At 47.0% G+C, this 24,821-nt stretch overlaps 1 protein-coding gene across 4 annotated transcripts in view; it reads left to right on the top strand.

Moving 5' to 3' along the window:
- Window positions 1–922: 922 nt before the first annotated feature.
- The window catches only part of PDGFRA (platelet derived growth factor receptor alpha), a 65,363-nt gene continuing 41,464 nt past the window's right edge, over window positions 923–24,821 (top strand). For 2 of the 4 annotated variants that reach the window (XM_055294672.2, XM_055294675.2), the window contains exon 1: window positions 923–1,181. The gene's annotated coding sequence lies outside the window, so the exon portion shown is untranslated. Of the gene's footprint in view, window positions 1,182–3,782; window positions 3,928–4,727; window positions 5,195–24,821 lie in introns of those variants that run through there. The other 2 variants (XM_063611222.1, XM_055294673.2) reach the window with 2 other exon arrangements.

The raw sequence follows: 24,821 nt of genomic DNA, 5'->3' as shown, positions 1-24,821 counted from the left end.
CCCTTTCCCTCGCCGGCAGGATCGTTTCCTCCCGACACTGGCCTCGCGCCTTGGGCGCAGGGTTTGGGGCTCAGCTGTCAACTCCAAGGCCTTCGTAGGGTTCGACCCACGCGGCGGGAGGGAACGGAGGGAGAATCAAAAGGCACCCTCCCCCACGACGCAGAGGCGGCCGCAAGATTCCCCAAACGCCCAAGCTTAAGCTTTTTTGTATGCGAGATAGAAGCCAGGGCATCCTCGCCCAGATAACCCCGAAAACAAAGGCACGACCAGATAAGTGACTTCAAGGGAGTAAAGGTCGTTCTGTCGGAGAATGTTCCAAACCTACACAGACCCTCTTTTCTTTGTACCCTATTTCAGACCACCCAGTCTCGCGCGCACACACACACACACACACACCACAAAACAAAAACCCATCATTGTCATATTGGACTCAACAGTTTGCCTAATCCTGTTAAAGAACTAGCAACTATATAGCCCTTCCCCTAAAAGACCCCTAGTTCAAAACGGCGCACCGCTTGGAGATTTCTCCCGAGGGCCCTATTTCTAGTTGGGCCGAGTTTGTAGAAGGGACATTTCTTGATTCTAGATTTATATTCTCTCTGGGTATTAAATGCAATTTTGTATGTTCATTTTTTTCTTTTCAAAGAGAATACAAAACTATAGCAGTCTAAGAAAATAACCCCAAAATGGGGAGGCAAACTCATTCTGGAAATGATGGGCTGTTCGTAGTTTCACAAAACCTCTTTCCCGGCAGAGCACCAACACCTCCCGCTTCCACCCCCCCATCCCATCTGGTCTGCTTCTCCCCGCCCCCCAGTTGTTGTCGAAGTCTGGGGGTTGGGACTGGACCCCCTGATTGCGTAAGAGCAAAAAGCGAAGGCGCAATCTGGAGACTGGAAGATTTGGAGCGCAGGGAGTTTGAGAGAAACTTTTATTTTGAAGAGACCAAGGTTGAGGGGGGGCTTATTTCCTGACAGCTATTTACTTAGAGCAAATGATTAGTTTTAGAAGGATGGACTATAACATTGAATCAATTACAAAACGCGGTTTTTGAGCCCATTACTGTTGGAGCTACAGGGACAGAAACAGAGGAGGAGACTGCAAGAGATCATTGGAGGCCGTGGGCACACTCTTTACTCCATGTGTGGGACATTCATTGCGGAATAACATCGGAGGAGAAGGTAAGGGAGAAGAAAAAATTATTTTTTGTTTATAAGGGAAGTCCCTGATCAGACTCTGGGACTGGAGAAGGGGAAGTAACTTCAAACTTTGGGCGACAAGAAAAAAAACGGAGCTGGATTCCAGTTGTGTGTCCAGAGAGTAATTTTTTTTTTTTCGGAATAAACTTCACTTGGGGATGGGTGGGAGATAACCATAGAGTTAGAAAGTCTAGGTATTTTTTTTAAACACACATTTTCCAGACCTATTTTTAAAAACAATGTTTTTCTAACAACCCTATGGCCTCCCAAAGAAATTGTTTAGGCTTACATTTTTGAGGTTTCTTTTGGGAGTGGGGGTGGTGTTCATGAATACTCGGCCGAACACCAAGGAACTGGGGGTGGAGGCAGAGGTGTTTGCCCTCTCCTTGGCAGTGGGTCCTGGGAGGCGACAGGTTTTAAATGAGTGTTTTCATTCCTCGCCTGCGGTTTGGCGGGACAGCGCTGCAGCCCGTGGTGTGGAGCGCGGCTGGGGGACCGGGGAGGTGGGGAGAGAGGAGGGCGGAGGGGGGCGCGGGAAGGGGTTGCGGGGCGCAGGAGGCGGGCAGGGCTCGGCTGAAGACCGGACCTCCGTGCTGGCCTGCAGCACACGGACCCGGCCGAATGCGCGTGATTACTGGACGGCGCTGCTCTGGGTGAGCGTCCGGGCCAGATATGGCGCGGCGGTGAGGCGGCTGCGGGACAAGCAGAGGGGCGCGGGCGTGGGCAAGGGTTTGGGGCGTTCTGGAGCGGTTCGTTGGGTCAGTGAGGTGCCAGGGAGAGCGGGTGCCTGCCGGGCAGTGCGCTCGGGTTGCACGCCCTAGCGCGGGGGCGACAGCGGCGGCGCGGGCGGGCGGTCTGGAATAATGACAAACACATTTGGCCCTGAGTGAAGAAGTCGTCGTCGCCTCGCATTCCAGCAACTGGGATTTGAGGAATTTCGAACCGCACACCAAGGGGCCCTCATTGTGCGCCGTGGCCCCCGCCCCCGCCCGCCTTCCCGCGCCCCCTCCTCGGTAGAATCGTTTCTGCATTGCCCGGGGGCTCTGCTGCCTCTCAGTTCTGGCCGCAGGCAGGAAGAGAGGAAAGGTCTCCAGGAAAGTGCCGAACTTCTTGTGAGGAAGTTAGGGACGACTTGGCACTGGGGAAACTTGTTTGCAGGTAAGACAGAAAGGTGGGAGGTAAACCACATTCTCCCTCCGGGCACCCGAGCCCTGGACACCCCCTACCCGGCGCCCTTCTCCGCGCGGGGGTGCGTGGCACTTGCCGTCTGCGCTCGCCCAGCGCTGCTCCGTCCTCTCTAGTTGCCCTTTTTTCCATTCCTCTCCCTGCCCGCTTCAGCGCCGTCTGTGGGTACTTCTCCCTCCTCTGCTGTCCACCCCCATGGAAACCAGATTTACACACGAAATTAACTCCGCCCGGCTGCGCCCAGGGAGCGGGCGGCGTCCATTTGGCATTGAATTTGTGGGATCAGCTGTTCTATTCCGGGAGGGTGTCGGCCAGGTCGGAGCGACGAGTGTGGCCCAACTAGATTACGGTTGCCGGAGGGAGTCAGGAGCCGGGGCCAGGCCAGGTGGGCGAGAGCTGCCGATGGCCTGGCCTCGCGTCTTGGTCGGGAAGGACTTGCTGGCCCGGCAGGCTGTCCGTTGTGCATCCCTCCCGCAGCCAGAGCGCCGGTCCCGCACTTCGCTGCCTGCATTGTGCTAAGACCTCAGGATGTGCGCAAAGAGTGCCTGGAAGAACTTGCCACTCACTCCATCTCCCTGGGTGGGAGGCAAGCATGGATGGGGCCCCTATCAGGTCCCTACCGCCCCACGTCCGAAAAGCCCCGGGCTGGGCGGTGTGAGAAATGGCTTTTTGGCTCCAAGGCCGAATTGCTCAATGTTTTGGACCGACTCGCCTCGCCGCGGTCGCTCCTGACAAGAACTAGACAGATTTTTGGAGCAGGGAGCATCCAGGGCAAACGCACGACAGTCCTCTGCAGTGCATCTCACCGGACAAACATCCCCGGAGCCACAGGAGGGGAGGAAGGGGCTCTCCGGGCGTGCGCACCTCCCCAGCAGCCGCGCTGTCCCACCCCCGACCCCTAATCTGGTCAACCTGGACCCCGGCACTGCTGAATTGCATCTCCCTCCCTCTTCTCCCTCTCTCCTCGGCCTCCTCCTTTCCACAACCCTCACGATGAGGAGGCCCTGCCTCGAACCCCAACAGGCGCAAGGCAGACCAGCCTCGCTTTGACGCCCTAGTCAGGCCCAGTTTCGGAGCTTGCAGTTTTGGGTTGACCCAAGTGCAGCTGGACCTCGTTCATAAGAGTGAGGGGACGCCAAGAATGAATCCGCCGTTAGCCCCTGGTGCCCTGGCTCTTGTTTAAATCCTTAGATCGAGAAGGACTTGAAGAAGAGCCCAGGCTCCCAGCTCTCCGCCCCTGGGCCAGTTTCCTCTCGGGACGCGGACTGAGGAGGGATGCAGGGGGAGGGGCATTGGGCTGGGCTTTCCAGCTGCAAACACGTCTGGCGCCGAGGCGGGCCCATTTTGTGCCTCCTGCGGACGGACCGTGGGCGGCGCGCAGCGGCGGGACGCGTTTTGGGGACGTGGTGGCCAGCGCCTTCCTGCAGACCCCGCAGGGAAGGACTCCCTCTGACCTCCGGGGAGCTGCGACCAGGTTATACGTTGCTGGTGGAAAAGTGGCAATTCTAGGAAAAGAGCTAAAAGCTGGATCGGTGACCGAAAGGTGTGGGTCTCAGGGTCCCCCGGGTCTAACTCGCCGGGCCCAACCGCAGCATCAGCCTTGGGGCGGCAGATAATCTTTCGGTCTCGCCTGGGGCGCAAGATGCAGGATCGGGGGCAAATGGCTTCTCCCAACTTCGCCCTAATTCGGCTTCTGCCAGATGGTTGTCGTTTGCTGAAGTGGCTCGGCGGCATTTCCTTTTGTTTTAAACTAATCAATGAGCGAACCCGGGATGGGCTGAAAAAGTAGATCGTAGGAGGGAATAATGGGAACCTGGACTTGGGGTGCCTCCTTCCCTGCCTCCTACTGCAGTTTCTCGGTCCCTGCGAAAGGAGAGGGACAAGCGCGGGTGGGCGCGGACTCGTGAGGGGGCAGAGGCGGCTAAGGCGCGTGTCGGGCAAGGTGGTACCAGAAGGCACTTTTGTGTGTGTGTGTGTGACAAGAGTCTCGCTCTGTCGCCCAGGCTGAAGTGCAGTGGTGCGATCTCGGCTCACTGCAACCTCCGCCTCTCAGGTTCAAGCGATTCTCCTGCTTCAGCCTCCCGAGTAACTGGAATTACAGGTGCCCGCCACCACGCCAGGCTAATTTTTGTATTTTTAGTAGAGACGGGGTTTCACCATGTTGGCCATGCAGGTCTCGAACTCCTGACCTCAGGTGATCCGCCCACCTCGGTCTCCTAAAGTGCTGGGATTACAGGCGTGAGCCACCGCGCCCGGCCAGGAACGGTTCTTAAATGCAGAGAGGGCGCAGGCTAGCTCTCCCCAGCATTCCCGGTGAGCCGCTACCCACGGCCGTGCGGCTCTCGTGCCCATAGGAGGCGCTGGCGAGCGCCTGTAACCCTAAACCCCTCGGCCCCTTTCCCCCCACCCGCCCAGCCTCTCTTCCCCGCTCTCCCCCCTCTTCCCACACCCCGCCCGGCCCCCTCTCGGGTCTCAGTTGAAAACAATGCAAACGCCGAGCGTCGTGCCTGGGGCGCGGCGGCCTCTGCAGCTCTGAGGTCCAGAGCGCGGCGCGCAGGGGCGCAGGTCCCCGGAGCGGCTGGCCATCGCCACCAACCCCGGGACAACCGATCCGCCGAGGGCTTGGTGGAGGCAGGAGGGAGAGCGGACCGCGCAGCGTTCCTCTGGGTCCCGGGGTCAGAAACCGGACGGTGGCGGCGGCTGGACCGTCCGAGCGCAGAGCCTCCCGGGCGAAGTCTGCGCGCAGCACTCCCGGCTGCGCTGTCGGGGACCAGGAGCCTGGGCTGCCGGCGAGCTAGCTGGCGAGCCGGGTAAGATTCGCGGGGCTGTCGCGCCCTCTAGTGGGCTCCGGGGGCGCATCCCGCTTTCCCCAGCCCCGGGCGGTCGGCGCCGCAATTTCAGTGGAGCGCAGCGCTGGAACCTCAGGGGCCCGGAGCGGAGGCTAACCTGGGTCACCTTTCCCCTCCTCCAGGCAGCCAGTGGACGCCTCGCAGGCTCTGTGTGGGCCCGGGAGGCGCTGGGTGGACGAGAGGGGCCGAGGTCTCTGGGTTTGGATTGAGAATGGGACGTCCTTGTAATTAAATGTGGGAGAAGCAGGGGAGGGTAGAGGAGAACGGGTCCCGTGCGTTCTTGAGGCGCAGGCTCCGTCTTCTGCGTTCCAGCCCCTCGCCAGCTCCCTTGCCCCGCGGGCGGCCTGTTGCTGTTTGTTTGTTTTACGAGCCTGCGTTATTGTGCAACGGGAACAGTCATTCCCAATCAGCTGCGCGGCCGTCGCGGCCCTAGCCAGGCTGGTTTATGGGGGGGGCGGTGGCGCGCGGACAGATAGGGCAGCGCGGCCCGGGAACGGCGTGTCCCTCTGCCCCGAGGGGGCGGAAATGCTGAGGTGGCGAGAGCGTGGGTTGCACAGAACCCTAGTAGCGAGTCCGGCTGAGCCTCTGCGGCCTAGCCCGGCAGCGTCGTCTTCCCGGCTCCCGAAGCCGGGCTGCCCCGGCGCACCAGTTCCCGGTGATGGGGATGATGATGGGGATGATGGGGATGATGATGGGGATGACGAGGATGATGATGGGGATGATGGGGAGATGTCCCCGAATTCTCCTGGGGTCCCAAGGAGATTTAGCCATTTTCAACAGCAGTTTTCCTATTTCTGCTTAAACCCCGAGGGCTTTCAGCTGAGGTCACCACGAAAGCTAAAAGTACAATCTAAGGAAGAAAGAGACTGGAAGTTAGCATTTGGGGTAGTGGAACTCAGAATTCCTCACAGCGGCGTCTGTGTCGCAACCCGCCTGGACGCACGTCCTTGGACCAACACTGCCATCTGCTGGCCACTCGCAAGAACTACTGCGACCCGCTGTGAGAGTGGGCTTCGCGTAGACCATTAAGAAGGTGCTTTTTTGTTTTTTTTTTGCTCAGTAGGACCTTAATAGGTGACTGATTGTCTTTTCCTGTGAGGCTACAAGAATTGCTGGAAGACAACATTTTTATTTCGTGGAAATTTGTGCTGTGTTTCGCTTTGGTTGTTAATGCTTTGCATTTACATAGTGAACGTCTTATCAGAGCTGGCCTGTGAGGAAGGTAGTGGGGGTATTGATGTTCCCGTTTCTGAGTAAGGAGACGTATGTCGGGGCCTTTGTGACCTCAAGCCGAATGCTCAGACTGCTACTGCTACTCCTAAGGTTGTGCCATTAGGAGTCACACCCATTTGGTGACATTCAAAAGGATATGTCATTTTATTCTCCCGTGGTTAAATATCTGGTGAAAGGAGAGCAGGCATGTTTATGAGCCCAGATTGTCCCATAAAACGCTCCTGTGTAAAAACACTCCAGCCCCCTCCCATTACTGGAATGTCTGATGGAGCTCCGGGAGATCAAAACAACAAAACAGGCTCTGGTAGGGTGCAGAGGTCCTGGTAAACATACCCTCTGCTGGAAAACAGGGAGAAGTTTCCACCAGTATAGACCTGCATTTGGTTTGCCTGGGCTGAAGTTAGGGGACTGCGTAGAAAAAGGAAGATGTGTAATTTTCACAGTTAGAATTAACTTAGGAGAGCTGAAATTAACTGAACCTCGGAAATCTGAATCTTGAAGTCACCAGTGGCTTTTGGGGCTATGAGAGAGTCTCCTGTGGTCTTTAATCATGTGAGGGTGGGGTGAAATTCAATATTCAGTGGTTCTGCAACGGGATGCACTGTGCAATTGGTGATTGAGAAGCCAGCTCTCTGGCTTTAGGAGAAGAATGTCTTGCTGTTAGTCTTTCTGGAAAGAAAGCCTTGCATTGCCTGCTGTCTGTTTACACTACATTTGCACATTGCCTTTGGTTATAGAGTCATGTGCAATGGCTCTTTACTTCTGTTTGCAGGGCAGGAGATGGCACCCTGTTAAAGAGAAAGGATAGTAGCTGCAAAATCATTTGTTTCTCTGTTTCTGTGACTGTATATATTGGCTCATCTTTGAATGGTCTTTATAGCCACACCAGGCTGGAGGTAACAGGGTGATGGGAGTGGACTGCTGGTGTGGGCTGAATCAGAGTTGAGATCCATGTCTCCAGGAGGTAGGAGGTGCAGGGCAAGTCATGTGGCTTCTGGGGCATCCCTCACTTTCTTAGTTAAGGAGAAGTTGAAGGAGCCGATCTAAAATATCTTGGGAGTCTGCAGAAAAAGTCGTGAAAATCAAAGCACTTTCAATTAAACCATATAATTTAGTCTTTACAATAATGCCACAGGGCAAGCAACCAGTCAGGCCTTACTAGTCGTGCTTCCTAGAAGAAGAGACTGAGGTTCAGAGAGTGGGACAGAGTGTCAGATTTGGGATCAGTGGCTAGTCTAATGTGATTTCCGTCCTTTCTTCCGAGAGAAAGCATAAGAAGGCCAAGAGGATGGGGGAAGAGCACAAGTCACCTGCCTGAGAGTCAGCAGGGCAGGGGTCTCTTTCTCAGTTTGTTTCTCTAAGTTATGGCAAATGCTTTTTGAGCTGTGATTATTGAGAGTGGGGGCTGAAGTTCAACATGTAGTTGGCATGAGGGAAGTAATTATGATTGAAGAAAAGATTTGGATGAAATCTATTGTTCTTCCCTGCAAAGGGGGTTGTTCTCACGGATTCTTATAGCGCCATGTTTCTCAGAATTTGTAGCTTCAATTACTTATATTTGCACACCTGACTTTAGATGAGCTCCAGAATAGCAGTTACTAATTAAGGATGAACATTTAGAGTAGATAAAAGTGGCAGGAACAGCAAGACTCACTCCCAGGGAGCCTCACTACAGGTCTAATAGGTGAGGAAAGTCTCCATCTTTCCCATTTTTCTTCATTACCTCCCTGTGGGGCAAGCACTGCCATTATGCATGAGTAAACTGTCTGAGTTATAGATAAGTAATGACATGAAACTTCACAAACACGCTGAGCACAGTGGCTCACGCCTGTAATCCCAGCACTTTGGGAAGCCGACGCGGGTGAATCACGAGGTCGGGAGTTCGAGACCAGCCTGGCCAACATGGTGAAACCCTGTCTGTACTAAAAATACAAGAACTTAGCTGGCCATGATGGTGGGCACCTGTAATATCAGCTACTCGGGAGGCTGAGACAGGAGAATCGCTTGAACTTGGGAGGCAGAGTTTGCAATGAGTTGAGATCATGCCACTGCACTCCAGCCCAGACGACGGTGCGAGACTCCATCTAAAAAAAGAAAAAGAAAGAAAAAAGAAAAAAAAGAAACTTCAGCAACAGGCCTAGATTTCTACCCAGGGAACCACTGTTATAAGAGATGGGAGTTTGGAATCTTTTTTTTTTGAGACGGAGTCTCGCTCTGTCACCCAGGCTGGAGTGCAGTGGCGCAATCTGGGCTCACTGCAAGCTCCGCCTCCCGGGTTCACGCCATTCTCCTGCCTCAGCCTCTCCGAGTAGCTGGGACTACAGGCACCCGCCAACACGCCCGGCTAATTTTTTGTATTTTTTTTAGTAGAGACGGGGTTTCACCGTGGTCTCGATCTCCTGATCACCATGGTCTCGATCTCCTGACCTCGTGATCCGCCCGCCTCGGCCTCCCAAAGTGCTGGGATTACAAGCGTGAGCCACCGCGCCCGGCCTGGAGTTTGGAATCTTAAGCAACAAACACGTGTTTATTCTCTTCCCTCCTGATGGCTTGCTCAGAGGGCTTGTTTCCATTGCCCACTTTTTTTGAGACGGAATCTTGCTCTGTCACCCAGGCTGGAGTGCAGTGGCGAGATCCTGGCTCACTGTAACCTCTGCCTACTGGGTTGAAGCCATTCTCCTGCCTCAGCCTCCCAAGTACATGGGATTATAGGTACCTGCCACCATGCGTGGCTAATTTTTTGTACTTTTAGTAGAGATGGGGTTTCATCATGTTGGCCAGAATGGTCTCGAACTCCTGACCTCAAGTAATCTGCCCGCCTCAGCCTTCCAAAGTGTTGGGATTACAGACGTGAGCCACCACGCTGGACCTCATTGGCCACTTTATATGTCAGTAAATAATGTTTCCTGGCAGAGGGTGCACTGTATCTGGAGGCACTGAAGGAAATCTGGGAGTGTCTGGCCAGGGCAAAGCACTGCTTAGAGCTTGCACAGGAAAAGCAGTGAGTCCTTCTTTTAAGCTGGAGAATGCTTTAAAGATGCGTCTTTGGCAAGTCTTGCCAAAGAAATACGGGATCTAAATGTGATAAAACCAAAGACATCAAGCTGGCTCTGGAGGCCTTCTTTGAAGTTTGCTGAGTGGATTGTCTTTGAAGTTTGCTGAGTGGATTGCTGAGTGGGAGGCTGATATTTATATGTACAAACACACAAGCATTACTGCTAATTGTGGTAAATCAGGCTGGCCAGCCTGGCTCTGGGGCCCACTGTGCCTGCCACCACAGCAGTGTGGAAGCCTTGCATCCCAGGCACATGTCAGGATCCTCAGAGGCCATCAGCCAGCCAGCATTGTGTGAATTGCATTTGGGTTCACAGCACTGTAATTGTGTTTCTCCTGCTGTGGTGAGCAAAGGAGGAAAATGGAAGGAGGAGGTGTAATTTGCCCTAGAAAATAGTCAGGCAGGTGGCACGCAGGGGTGGGATATGGCTAAAACACTGACCTTCCCTTGAGAGAGACCATATGGTGAAGTGGAGAGGGCATAGCCTTTGTATCACACAGACCTTGTGTTCGAATCCTGGCTCTGTCACTGGCTGTGTGACTTTGGGTCATTTGCAAAACCTCTCCGAGCCTCAACTGCCGCTTCTTTTTGTTTGTTTGTTTGTTTGTTTGTTTTTGAGAGGGAGTCTCGCTCTGCCGCCCAGGCTGGAGTGCAGTGGTGCGATCTCGGCTCACTGCAAGCTCCGCCTCCTGGGTTCACACCATTCTCCTGCCTCAGCCTCTCCGAGTAGCTGGGACTACAGGCGCCTGCCACCACGCCCAGCTAATTTTTTGTATTTTTAGTAGAGATGGGGTTTCACCGTGGTCTCGATCTCCTGACCTCGTGATCCGCCCGCCTCGGCCTCCCAAAGTGCTGGGATTACAAGCGTGAGCCACCACGCCCAGCCAAACTGCCACTTCTTAAAATCAAGTCTAAGTAATCACAGGGTTATTCTTCATAAACACAGCATGCACATGCAAACTTTGGCTTAGTAAATAATGGTTTCTCCTTCTCTTATTTTGTTTTCTACATACCCCACTCCCCTTCCTGTTAGAAGCCTTCCACATTTTACTCTGTGTTTTCTTCCTCTCCCATTTTCCTGGTAGCATTCAATAAAACAGAAATCTGATTTCTGCAAAGTAGGCCACCTTACAGTAGAAATACATGATTAGGCCCCACCAAAAACTTTGTTTAGGCTATTATCTTCCGGATCCCCTCCAACCAAACCAAACCCAACTAGGGCGAAACACAGCAATATATGAATACATTGAATTTCTCTCTCACTCTTTCTTTTTTTAAACCAGTTTACTCAGGAATCACATGCACACATATTTTAGCTTCGAAAGTCAATGATGGAACAAATTGTGTCCCATTAGGCTCACTCCATTGTATGAGTTAGCGTCAGAGGAGTTCATACCAGAGTGACTTCATCTTGAATAGAGCCTGGGAAAGAAGAGGATGAGACCTGCTGGGCTGCATTCCCAGGAGGTTACACATTTGTAGTCACAGGAGAGAAGGGAGTTGGGATAGGAGTTGATAGATAGAAGTCATAAAGACCCCAGTGATAAAACAGTTTGCAGGCCAGGTCTGGTGGCTCATTCCTGTAATCATAGTACTTTGGGAGGCGAAGGCAGGAAGGTTGCTTGAGCCCAGGATTTCAAGACGAGCCTGGACAACATAGTGAGAACTTGTCTCTACAAACAATAATTTTAAAAACATGAGCTGGGCATGATGGTGCAGGCCTATAGTCCCAGCTACTGGTCTGGGGGGCGGTTGCGGGGCAGGCTGAGATCGGAGGATGGAGGCTGCAGTGAGCTGAGATCAGGCCACTGCAGTCCAGCCTGGGTGAAGGAGTAAGACCCTGTCTCAAAAATAAATAAATAAATAAACAAACAAACAAATAAATAAATAAATAAATAAGCCAGCAAAACCAGGATGCAGTGAAGAAGCTGGCCAAAACCCACCAAAACGAAGATGGTGATGAAAGTGACCTCTGGTCATCCCTACTGCTTATTACACACTAATTATAATGCATTAGTGTTAAAAGACACTCCCACCAGTGCCATGGCAGATTACAAATGCCATAGCAATGACCAGAGATACTCTATATGGTCTAAAAAGGGGAGGAACCCTCAGTCCTGGGAATTAACTGTCCCTTTCAGGGAAAACTCATGAATCTTCTACCACTTGTTGAGCATATAATCAAGAAATAACTATAGGTATACTCACTCAAGCAGCCATGCAGTTGCTGTGCCCATGGAATAGCCACTTTTTTATTCTTTTACTTTCTTAATATATTTGCTGTCATTTTACTCTGTTGGCTTGCTCTTGAATTCCTTCCTGCATGAAGCGAACAACCTTTGTGACCTCCTAGGCAGAACCCCAATTTTGAGGTTCACCCTATGACATCTTTTCTGGTGACCAGTGAAGGGACAATGGTAACCTCCCGTTGACTTTAAATTAAAACCGATTGGCACTGTTTGGGCTTCACTGGTGGGTGAGTCTCTCCTTGCCCAGATTCAACTTGATAACATTTTTTTCCCTTCAATTTTGGCTCCTTTGTCCTTTCTAATGTTCTTTATTTTGGACAGATGGGAAAGTGGCTGTGAGGCCTCTGGCTTAGCAGCCTGATAGCAGCCTCCTGTTGTCTGGGTGCCCCAGATGGGAGCACGCATGGCTGGCCACATCTTTTGCAACCCACCTTGTCATCCCTTCTCTTGGACCTTTTCTCTTTAGTTTCTTTTTAAAAAAATTTTTAAAATTATTTATCTATTTATTTATTTTTAGAGATAGCATCTTGCTCTGTTGCCCAGGCTGGAGTGCAGTGGCATAATCATGGCTCACTGCAGCCTGGACCTCACTGGCTCAAGTGATCCTTCCACCTCAGCCTCCTGAATAGCTGGGACTATAGGCATGCACCACCATGCCTGGCTAAATTTTGAATTTTTTTTGTAGAGACAGGGTTTTGCCATGCTGCCTAGACTGGTCTTGAACTCCTGGGCTCAAACGATCTGCCTGCCTCAGCTTCCCAAAGTACTGGGATTATAGGCATGAGCCACTGCACCTGGCCTCTCTTTAGTCTTTAATGACTGGCTGTTTGACTTCTCTGCTCTTCAGGCTGAAATTCTTATTTCATGTTTGTAGTCTTTGCCTTGGCTATTTGGCAACTGTTTAAGGCAGGACACTTGGTTGTGAGAGTTCTCCCATTGTGTTGACCCTGGGACACCAGGGTCATTGTTCTGTAGCTCCAATTATGTTAGGTCTCATGCTTTTGGGGTTCACTATTGGCCACCCCCCAGATGCTCTAGGGTTTTTGCCATTTGGTGTGGGGACCCTTGTTAGCTGATACTCTGGGTTTTTCGGCATTTGGATGCTCCAGGGTGTTTGGCACTGGCATTCCCCTCTAGCATTGTGGATTAGAGTCCCACCCAAGGGGAATCTTGGTCTTGCCTTTTCTTGTTTTCTACTCTAAAGTTATCATTTTCTGTAAAAGCTTTTTCTTTTCTTATTGTCACTTTGTTTAATGCTTTGCTCCAGGAGGTGAGAATTTGCAGGGGAAAATAATTGGGCTCTCCCTATACTTAGAAAAACTTCTGTGTCTAGTAGATATCTTTGTTAGACAAAGGGACAGTGGTGAGTCCCAGAGGACTCGACACTAGGGTGCCTTTTAGGCAATTGGAGCAAATTCAAATTAGCAAACTAAGTTTGGCCATTTGGATAAGTCCCAATTTTGTTAGGGAAATAATTTGGGTCCAGCTATCTTTTATAAAATAGTGCGTTTGCATTCCTACATTATGGCTAGAGCTCAAAGATAAAAGCTATTGGATCTTTGTTTATGTGTGTGTATAAATGTCTAGATGTGTTTATGTGTATGTACATTTATTATGTTATGTATTGTGTCTACAGGGTACCAAATTGGCTTATAAATAAAATAGTGCTCATAAAAAGAGTAAATAAGTCCAAGCATTTCTCAAGCTCATGTAACTTAAGTTTACTAAAATTTAGAGTTACTAAAAATTCATATATAACTCTGTATAAATCTGCCAAAGAAGATATGCTCTTAGTGAAAATAAATTCTTTTTGGCCAATTCAGATGTCATTTATATGTGGGGTTTAAAATACGAATTTAGAAAGAAAATAAAAACAAGTAGAAAGAAATAAAAAACAATAAGCAGTGGAGAGAGATGTGAGGAAAGTTATGAATATGAAGATGTATTTTTGGTGAGGAATGTTATAAAGAAATTTTATGAGAAAGGATCTTATATGATAAATTCTTGTCCTAAGGTAGAATGACTGATTGTTTAGAAAAGAAGGAAATATAGGACAAGTCAGAAAGTCCAAGCATGTTGTAGATGACCTATGTAAGTCATGATAAAGTTTATAAAAGAGAATTTATTAAAATTTAGATGTAATTAGCCATAACTGGAAGGAAATTTATTTATTTATTATCTATTTTGAGAAGGAGTTTTGCTCTTGTTGCCCAGACTGGAGTGCAATGGCACGATCTTGGTTCACTGCAACCTCCGCCTCCTGGGTTCAGGTGATTCTCCTGTCTCAGCCTCCTGAGTAGCTAGGATTACAGGCATGTACCACCATGCCTGGCTAATTTTGTATTTTTAGTAGAAATGGGGTTTCATCATGTCGGTCAGGCTGATCTCAAACTCCTGACCTCAGGTGATCCACCCACCTCGGCTTCCCAATGTGCTGGGATTACAGGCATGAGCCACCTTGTGCGCCCAGCCAGGAAATTTATTTATAATAGTCTATCTAAATTTTGGTGCCCTATGTTAAAACAAGTTTTTCTTCAAGTATTGGTTTGCTTTCAGTAAGATTGCAAGAAATATTGACTTTTAATTCTAGAATCTGTTTCCTTTGAAGGCCTCTCAGATTTATATCTGTTCCTTTTCCCTTGAAAACGTATATCCTTTGCAAGTTCAAAACTGACTTCCCTAGACTCCTTTTAGGAAAAGCAATACAGTGCTTGTTTCAGGCTGTGGCTCAATAGCTAAGCCTTTGTTCTTTCATGGTGGTGGCCTGGGTTCAGTTCCTGGCTTAGGGAATGAGAGGTTTCCAGTTTGCTACTTCTGGGACTTTTGTCATTTATTTATTCTTTTTGTCTCCATCGACAGCTTCTGATTTTCTCACTTGAATTTTTTTTCTGTGAGCTACCTTAGGGGTAATGCTGGATCTTGTAAAAATTGCTTGCCATCTCTTTGGAGACACCTCTTGTGTCCATGGTTAAGTTATAACCTTGGTTAAGGCCTGTTGGTTTCGCTAGGGAAATACCTTTAAAAAAAGGCTTAAAAGCCAAAGATGTTGGCTGTTTGTCCTGGCTAGAGTCTGGTATTAAGGGATTTAAAAGGATTTTTTAAAAGGACTTCTATAGTTAAAAGTCAGCTTAATTAAAAATGGATATTCCGTATTCATATTTATATATATACACACACATATATATGTGTGTATATATATATTTAAAAGACTTTTATGATTTTTTTCTTCTTGGAACTTACTTTTTTGAGAGAAAGTTTTTTGTGTGTTTGTTGTTTGTTTTTCTTCTCAGTGGACTGAATTATTTCTCCATTCTGTCTTTTTACCACCTTTAATGCCCATATTAGAGGACCTAAGATAATTTCTTTTTTTTTTTTTTTTTTTTGAGATGGAGTCTCGCTCTGTTGCCCAGGCTGGAGTGCAGTGGTGCCATCTCGGCTCACTGCAAGCTCCGCCTCCCGGGTTCACGCCATTCTCCTTCCTCAGCCTCTCCGAGTAACTGGGACTACAGGCGCCCACCACCACGCCTGGCTAATTTTTTTTTTGTATTTTTTTAGTAGAGATGGGGTTTCACCGTGGTCTCGATCTCCTGACCTCGTGATCCGCCTGCCTTGGCCTCCCAAAGTGCTGGGATTACAAGTGTGAGCCACCACACCCGGCCTAGAGGACCTAAGATAATTTCTGACAGCCTGGGACTCCTTGGGAGGAAACAGAAGGTGCCACAGACCTCGTTTTGGGAGAAACCTCTGTTTTCTTCATGGAACCCCAAGAACTGTAAGCAGACAGGTCTCCCTCAGAATCCAAGGGTCTGCTCTCTTTTACCTCACATTACCTGAACTTTGTGACTTTTGGGGGCATCAGAAATTACTTTGCATTATGAGAGAACCTTTAGCATTGGTGTGTATTATCAAGGTAGGATGTGTACTTTTAGGGACTGCAGTTGCTTACATGAGTGGTTATTACTACAGGCCAATACTTCTTTCTTCTCACATTTAAATGAAAAAAAAAAAGCATGCTCTTGGGCATCCACCTATGAATGGAGGATGGGCTGATTTGCGTTAGGTTGGCCACCAGCCTTTGGGGAACATCCTTGCAGTGAAATGCTTGGTGAAAGCATTGCACTCTCTCGTCGCATAGTGTCTATTTTGGGGGATCCAGTATTTGGTATAAGTATGGGATTCTTGATTTTTGGAGATCTGTTTTGCCTTCCAGCTGTGCCTCCTTATTTGGACCTAGAAGCTGCATGCTTGAAAGAAAAACTTAAAAACTGACAAATGAAAAAAAAATCCTACAACTACTGGATCTTCTTCTGTGTATTTATATGTGTTCTGTGTGATATTTATATAAAAGAGCTCTAATTCATTGGTTTAAAGAAAAATTCGTGCTTAAATCAAATATATTGTCAGAAAAATTGAAACTTTAATGCCTTTGAGTTCAAGTGACTTTAGTAATCTTTGGGAAATAAAGACAGTTTTAAAGATCATTGGTAAAATAAAAATGTCTTCAAAATTTGGACATGTGGTCTAAATTAGGCAGGTTAGGTACTGTTTTTTACTAAACAACATAAACAGCTTCTTTGAGCTTTGATAATTGTTCAACTTACCTGATTTGGAGCCTTAGATGCTAGGTAAGGCCTGGGGACATGTGGAATTAACTATGCCTCCTAGCTATGCTGGAAAGAGACCTTATATGCACTTCTGTCTGGTGTCCTAGGCTCAACACCTGCTACAAAATTAAGATCACTTACTTATCAGGTTTTTAATCAAAACAAAATGTTGCTAAGAGTTAACATTGTAACATATGTAATTGAGATTACTGGAGAAACAGTTTTACCTACAAGATATGTAAGGAAAGCAAAATGTGTTTTTGGTAAAAGATTATAGGAAGGCGTGGGAATATAGTTTTTTATTTTGCTTACTTTAGTGGGTTAAAGGATTGTTTTAAGTTTGATAGGAGAAAGCTGAAGCATGAGCAAGTTGTGGAAGGTATATGAAAGATTAACATTGTAAAAGAAATTCTGTGTGTAAACATTGGCTAAAGTTAAAGGGATATTATTATTATTATATTGTAAGTTAAACATTAGGATTAAAAACCACAACAGAGTTTTCTAGAGCACTGATCTGCTCTGTAACAGAAAATTGTAAAGGGTTATAAAAGGTTTATGAGAATCTTACCTTACGGTCAAACTGATTAAGATTGGGAAGATTTGTCTATAAAGTTTTATTAAGAATTGGGTTTGACATTAATAGTACACTAATGCAAAGGTGAAATTTGGCTTTCTTTCTTGAATAAGATTTTCGTGTATTATTACAAGATAATGAAAGATTTTTGTTTGCTTTTTAAATAAACTGTAGGAAAAATAAGGGAGAGAAAAGTGACAGATCGTTTGGAAACCCAAGTCTCCCCTATATCAATGAGTAAAAGTTTTTACCTTTTTGAAGTCTTTGAGTTATCATTTTGGCTAAATAAATGCTTTATGGTGACCTGGGATTCTATTTTGTAATATCAACTGTTTAAACCTTTTATATTTGACCAACGTTCCAAAATGAAATTCTAAAGTAAGTCTTTTTCTGACCTGATTAGTCCTTCTAGATATTAGGTCCCTTAAAGTCCAAAAGTGACATATTTGGCTTATTTGGTATATTAAAATCATACAGGAAGCACTGTCAAATATAAAATACTATTTGGCTTTCTTTGGACTATACTTATATAAATGTGTTATTGGTACGTGTTCCCAAATTATGCAAAACTCCTATAATTCTGATACGACTTAGTGTACATTTTCAGTAATAATTATAGTTCTTATGTTACATTATTGTGTGCTACAGAGTTAACCAAATTTCTTTGTCAATTGCATCTTTAATTGGCTGTCCTAAGACTTTTGTCACCCACAGACAATTGTTGTCTTGTTTTAATCCTTTTCGAAAGGTGGTTTATAATCAGCTATAGGACTCTGATGGGTACTCTAAAATGCAAGCCTCTGATAACTTTGAAAATTGTGCCATTGGCTGGGCATGGTGGCTCACAACTGTAATCCCAGCACTTTGGGAGGCCGAGGCAGGCAGATCACATGAGGTCAGGAGTTCAAGACCAGCCTGGCCAGCATGGTGAAATGCCATCTCTACTAAAAATACAAAAATCAGCCGGGCATGGTGGCATGCACCTGTAATCCCAGTTACTCAGGAGGCTGAGGCAGGAGAATCACTTGAACCTAGGAGGCAGAGGTTGCAGTGAGCTGAGATCACACCATTGCATTCTGGCCTGGGCAACAAGAGGGAAACTCCGTCTCAAAAAAAAAAGAAAAAGAATATTGTGCCATTGAAATAGAAAAGAAAACACAAATAAACTTCCAGGATTCTCATAGAAACTTAATGTATTCATAAGGAATGTGGCCCAATATCAGGCAAAACAAGAGTTAACAGCATGGACTAAACTAATAAAAGACCAAAACAATCTTTTAATGACTTTTTGCTTAAAACATTGCAGATCCTTTCTGTTTTGCTTTTCAGAGTCAAGAAAACTTTTCCTTTGGAAAGTATTTACTGCTTTTAACAATTGAAAAAATATACTACTGTAGACAAAATTTGGAGCATATGTCTTTCTTTTTACCTGATTTTTCCAGAATTTGAAAACTATTTGGGAGTATTCTTAACTAATGGCAATATGGTTATTTGCATAAGTGCAGTAAGAATCTTTTCTTTTGTAACATGACACAATCAAAGAAACTGCTTATTTTATGAAGGCTTTGAGTAGAATGGTGTGCTTTCAGATACAAACAGCCTGCTTTAAGGGATCAAAGTTGACTTATAGAGCCAAGAAAAGCCGCTGTGGAAAACTGGCCTCATTCCTTGTCTATGCAGTCTCTGTATGGGGTTCCTGACCTGTGGTAAGTGAAGAATGTCACTTTCTGACAGGCTCAGGAGCCCCAAGTTATCTTGGGACATCAAGAAGAAAGGAATGCACCCAACTTATACAGGTATTTGCAGGCACAGATAAATCTGTGGCTGGCTCAAGACTTTAAGAAGCCTAATGTGAGATTCTTTATAAATTAAAGTTCCATTGAAACCAATTTTAAAAACAGCCTATGTGGCAAATAATTATTTTTGCTGCACTTTATACAGATAATCAGGCCAAATATAATAAGATTAAAACTTTATGGCAAACAAATTTGTCCCACAGTGATTTGTCTTTGGTAAAAATAGAAGCTAGAGAGAGAATTTGTTTCAAAAACTGTGATACACCACTTATTAGATTCTAGTCTCATCTGTTGTTTTTGAGTTTCTTCTGCAATTTAGACAGACCCTGCTTATTCCTGAGAATCAGCCAGTGATCTATGGCTGTTGCTCAGAAGAAATAAGAGGGATGGCTAACGTAAAGATCTGGATTAGTATTCTAATTCTGGGCATGTATTAGAATTGGCTAGTGACCCCATATCAGCTTGGTTTTAACAATTACCCAGTTCATGGAAAGCCTTCTTATTTAGTTTACTTGGGATAATTGTGCTGATTTTGCTTTACTGTTGTGGAATATGTTGCTGTTGTCCTCTTTGTGTAGGAATGCAGGATAAGCTTACTTAACATTTTCTTAAATTGAACACTTATTAATCTTCCAGATTTCACCTTTTGTCAGAACTCAGAGTTATGATTTGCCCTCACTGTACTGACAACAGGCTCTGGTAGGGTACAGAGGTCCTGGTAAATACACCCTCTGCTGGAAAACAGAGAGACGTTTCCATCAGTGTAAACCTGCACTTGGGTTGCCTGGGCTGAAGTTAGGAGACTGAGTAGAACATTTGCTGCAGAAAAAAAAGAAGATGTGTAATTTTCACAGTTAGAATTAACTTAGGAGAGCTGAAATTAACTGAGTCTCGGAAATCTGAATCTTGAAGTCACCAGTGGCTTTTGGGGCTGTGAGAGAGTCTCTTGTGGTCTTTAATCATGTGAGGGTGGGGTGAAATTCAATATTCAGTGGTTCTGCAACGGGATGCACTGTGCAATTGGTGATTGAGAAGCCAGCTCTCTGGCTTTAGGAGAAGAATGTCTTGCTGTTAGTCCTTCTGGAAATAGAGCCTTGCATTGCCTGCTGTCTGTTTACACTACCTTTACACATTGCCTTTGGTTATAGAGTCATGTGCAATGGCTCTTTACTTCTGTTTGCAGGGCAGGAGATGGCACCCTGTTAAAGAGAAAGGATAGTAGCTGCAAAATCATTTGTTTCTCTGTTTCTGTGACTGTATATATTGGCTCATCTTTGAATGGTCTTTATAGCCACACCAGGCTGGAGGTAACAGGGTGATGGGAGTGGACTGCTGGTGTGGGCTGAATCAGAGTTCAGATCCATGTCTCCAGGATGTAGGAGGTGCAGGGCAAGTCATGTGGCTTCTGGGACATCCCTCACTTTCTTAGTTAAGGAGAAGTTGAAGTAGTCATTCTGAAATATTATGGGAGTCTGCAGAAAAAGTGATGACAGCCAGAGCACTTTCCATTAAACTCATAATTTAGTCTTTACAATAATGCCACAGGGCAAGCAACCAGTCAGGCCTCACTAGTCGTGCTTCCTAGAAGAAGAGACTGAGGTTCAGAGAGTGGGACAGAGTGTCAGATTTGGGATCAGTGGCTAGTCTAATGTGATTTCCATCCTTTCTTCTGAGAGAAAGCATAAGAAGGCCAAGAGGATGGGGGAAGAGCACAAGTCACCTGCCTGAGAGTCAACAGGGCAGGGGTCTCTTTCTCAGTTTGTTTCTCTAAGTTATGGCTAACGCTTTTTGAGCTGTGATTATTGAGAATGGGGGCTGAAGTTCAACACGTAGTTGGCATGAGAGAAGTAATTATGATTGAAGAAAAGATCTAGATGAAATCCATTGTTCTTTTCTGTAAAGGGGTTGTTATCCCCGATTCTTTTTTTCTTTTTTCTTTTTTAGATGGAGCCTTGCTCTGTTGCCCAGGCTGGAGTGCAGTGGTGAGATCTTGGCTCACTGCAAGCTCTGCCTCCTGGGTTCAAGTGATTCTCATGCCTCAGCCTTTCCAGTAGCTGGAACTACAGGAGTGTGCCACCACGCCCGGCTAATGTTTGTATTTTTAGTAGAGGTGGAGTTTCACCATGTTGACCAGGCTGGTCTTGAACTCCTGACCTCAAGTGATTCACCCACCTTGGCCTCCCAAAGTGCTGGAATTACAGGAGTGAGCCATCGTGCCTGGCCTGTTCTCACGGATTCTTATAGCGCCATGTTTCTCAGAATTTGTAGCTTCAATTACTTACATTTGTGCACCTGACTTTTAGGTGAGCTTCAGAATAGCATTACTAATTAAGAATGAGCATTTAGAGTAGAAAAAGTGGCAGGAACAGCAAGACTCACTCCCAGAGAGCCTCACTACAGGTCTAATAGGTGAGAAAAGTCCCCATCTTTCCCATTTTTCTTCATTACCTCCCTGTGGGGCAAGCACTGCCATTATGCATGAGTAAACTGTCTTGAGTTATAGATAAGTAATGACATGAAACTTCACAAACACGCCTAGATTTCTACCCGGGGAACTGCTGTTACCAGAGAAGGGAGTTTGGAATCTTAAGCAACCAACACATGTTGATTCTCCGTATTTGCCTCCTGATGGCTTGCTCAGAGGGTCTGTTTTCATTGCCCACTTTATATGTCAGTAAATAATCTTCCCTGGCAGTGGGTCCACCATGTCTGGATGCACACAGGGAAATCTGGTGGGGTCTGGCCAGGGAAAAACACTCCTCAGGTTTTGCAGGAAAAGCAGTGAGCCCTTCTTTTAAGCTCGAGAATGCTTTAAAGATGCATCATTGGCAAGCCTTGCCAAGAAATACGGGATCTAAATGTGATAAAAGCCACTACGACATCAAGCTGGCTCTGGAGGTCTCCTTTGAAGTTTGCTGAGTGGATTGTCAGTGGGAGGCTGATATTTACATGTACAAGGACACAAGCGTTACTGCTAATTGTGGTAAATCAGGCTGGCCAGCCTGGCTCTGGATCCCACTGTGCCTAACACCAGCCTGCATCCCAGGCACATGCCAGGCTCCTCAGAAGCGATCAGCCAGCCAGCATTGTGTGAATTGCATTTGGGTTCATAGCACTGTAATTGTCCTTCTCCTGCTATGAGGAGCAGAGAGGGAACATGGGAGGGAGGTGTGTGCAATTTGCTCTAGGAAATTGTGGGGAACGGACAGGCATGGGGGCGCGACATGGCTAAAACACTGACCTTCCCTTGAGAGAGACCATATGGTGAAGTGGAGAGGGCACAGCTTTTGCATCACACAGGCCTTGTATTAGAATTTTGGCTCTGACACCAGCTGTGTGACCTTGGGTCATTTGCAAAACCTCTCTCAGCCTCAACTGCCCCTTCTTAAAATCAACTCTAAGTAACCACAGGGTTATTCTTTAGAAACACAGCATGCACATGCAAACTTTGGCTTAGTAAATAATGATTTCTTTTTTTTTCTATCTACTCCACCCCCCTTTCCCATTAGAAGCTTGCTACCTTTCACTCTGTGTTTTCTTCCTCTCCCATTTTCCTGGTGGCATTCAATAAAGCAGAATTCTGATTCCTGTAATGTAGGCCACCTTAGAGCAAAATACATGATCAAGCACCACCAAATTAGGCTATTATCTACCAGATCCTGTCTAACCAACCCAAACCCAACTCAGGCTAAATACAGGAATACATGAAAACACTGAATTTCTCCTCCTTTTTTTTTTTTTTTGACACGGAATCTCGCTCTGTCGCTCCGGCTGGAGTGCAGTGGCACAATCTCGGCTCACTGCAAGCTCCGCCTCCTGGGTTCATGCCATTCTCCTGCCTCAGCCTCCCGAGTAGCAGGGACTACAGGCGCCCGCCACCACGCCTGGCTAGTTTTTTGTATTTTTAGTAGAGACGGGGTTTCACCGTGTTAGCCAGGATGGTCTCGATCTCATGACCTCGTGATCTGCCCGCCTCGGCTTCCCGAAGTGCTGAGATTACAGGCGTGAGCCACCGCACCCTTCCCTCCTTTTTTTTTTTTTTTAAACAACAACAACAAACAGTTTATTCAGTAATTATGTATACGTATTTTAGCTTCCAAAGTCAGTGATGGAACAAATTGAGTCCTATTAGGCCCACTCCATTGCATGAGTTAGCATCAGAGGAAGTCAAACCAGAGTGACTTCATCTTGAATATGGGCTAGGTAAGAAGAGGATGAGGCCTGCTGGGCTGCATTCCCGGGAGGTTAGGCATTTGTAGTCACAGGATGAGATAGGAGTTGGGTAGGAATGGTTTCACAAGATACAGGTCATAAAGACCCCAGGATGCAGGCTGGGTATGGTGCCATATGCCTATAATCCCAGTACTTTGGGAAGCCAAAGCAGGAGGATTGCTTAATCCTGGGAGTTCAACACCAGCTTGGGCAACATAGTGAGACCTCATGTCTACAAATAATTTTTATTTTATTTTATTTTATTTTTTGTGTTGGAGTCTTGCTCTGTCGCCCAGGCTGGAGTGCAGTGGTACGATCTTGGCTCACTGCAACCTCCACCTCGTGGGTTCAAGTGATTCTCCTGTCTCAGCCTCCTGAGTAGCTGGAATTACAGGCACACACCACCATGCCCGGCTAATTTTTTGTATTTTTAGTAGAGATGGGGTTTCACCATGTTGGCCAGGCTGGTCTTGAACTCCTGACCTCAGGTGATCCGCCTGCCTTGGCCTCCCAAAGTGGTGGGATTACAGGCATGAGCCACCGTGCCCAGCTTCTACAAATAATTTTTTTCTTTTTTTTGAGATGGAGTCTCAGTCTGTCACCCAGACTGGAGTGCAATGGCATAATCTCGGCTCACTGCAGCCTCTGCCTCCTTGGTTCAAGCGATTCTCCTTACAAATAATTTTTTTTTTTTTTTTTTTTTTTTTTGAGACAGAGTCTTGCTCTGTCGCCTAGGCTGGAGTGCAGTGGTGCAATCTCGGCTCACTGCAAGCTCCGCCTCCTGGGTTCACGCCGTTCTCCTGCCTCAGCCTCTCCGAGTAGCTGGGACTACAGGTGCCCACCACCATGCCCGGCTAATTTTTTGTATTTTTAGTAGAGACGGGGTTTCACTGTGGTCTCGATCTCCTGACCTCATGATCCACCCACCTCGGCCTCCCAAAGTGCTGAGATTACAAGCGTGAGCCACCGCGCCCGGCCTACAAATAATTTTTTAAAAATGAGCTGGGTGTGGTAGTTTCACAAGATATGGGTGATAAAGACCCCAGGATGCGGGCCGGGTGTGGTGCCTTATGCCTGTAATCCCAGCACTTTGGGAGGCCAAGGCAGGAGGATTGCTTAAGCTTAGGAGTTCAAGACTAGCCTGGACAACACAGTGAGACCTCATCTCCACAAATAATTTTTTTAAAATGAGCTGAGTGTGGTGGTGCAGGCCTGTAGTCCCAGCTTTTGGACTGGGCGTGGGGGTCAGCTCAGGTGGGAGGACTGCTTGAGCCCAGGAGTTCAAGGATACAATGAACTATGATTGTGCCAGTACACTCCAGCCTGGGCAACAGTGCAAGACCCTGTTTCATAAATTTAAAAACCCCAAAAACCCAGGATGCAATGAAGAAGGAAGCCCAAACCCACCAAAACCAAGATGGTGATGAAAGTGACCTCTGGTCATCCTCACTACCCATTATATGCTAATTATAATGCATTAGATGCTAAAAGATACCACCAGCACCATGACAGTTTGCAAATGTTGTATTAATGACAGGAAGTTATCCTATATGGTGGAAAAAGGAAGGAACCTTCAGTTCTGGGAATTTCCTGCCTGTTTCTGGGAAAATCATGAATAATGCACTCTTTGTTTAGCATATAATCAAGAAATAACCATAAGTATACTCAGTTAAGCAGCGTGGCTGTTCTGCCTATGGAGTAGCCACCCTTTTTTATTCCTTTACTTTCTTAATAAATTTGCTTGAATTCCTTCCTGGGTAAAGTCAAGAACCCAGGTGGCCTCTCGTGGTGGTCTCCAATTTTGGGATTTACCCTGTGACATTAGGAGCAACGTAGGGATCCGGTGCATCCCAGGCCAAGACTAA

This window comes from Symphalangus syndactylus, chromosome 10 (genome assembly GCF_028878055.3).
Source record: "Symphalangus syndactylus isolate Jambi chromosome 10, NHGRI_mSymSyn1-v2.1_pri, whole genome shotgun sequence".
Classification (NCBI taxonomy): domain Eukaryota; kingdom Metazoa; phylum Chordata; class Mammalia; order Primates; family Hylobatidae; genus Symphalangus; species Symphalangus syndactylus.
This window is presented reverse-complemented; position numbering and strand designations above follow the sequence as displayed.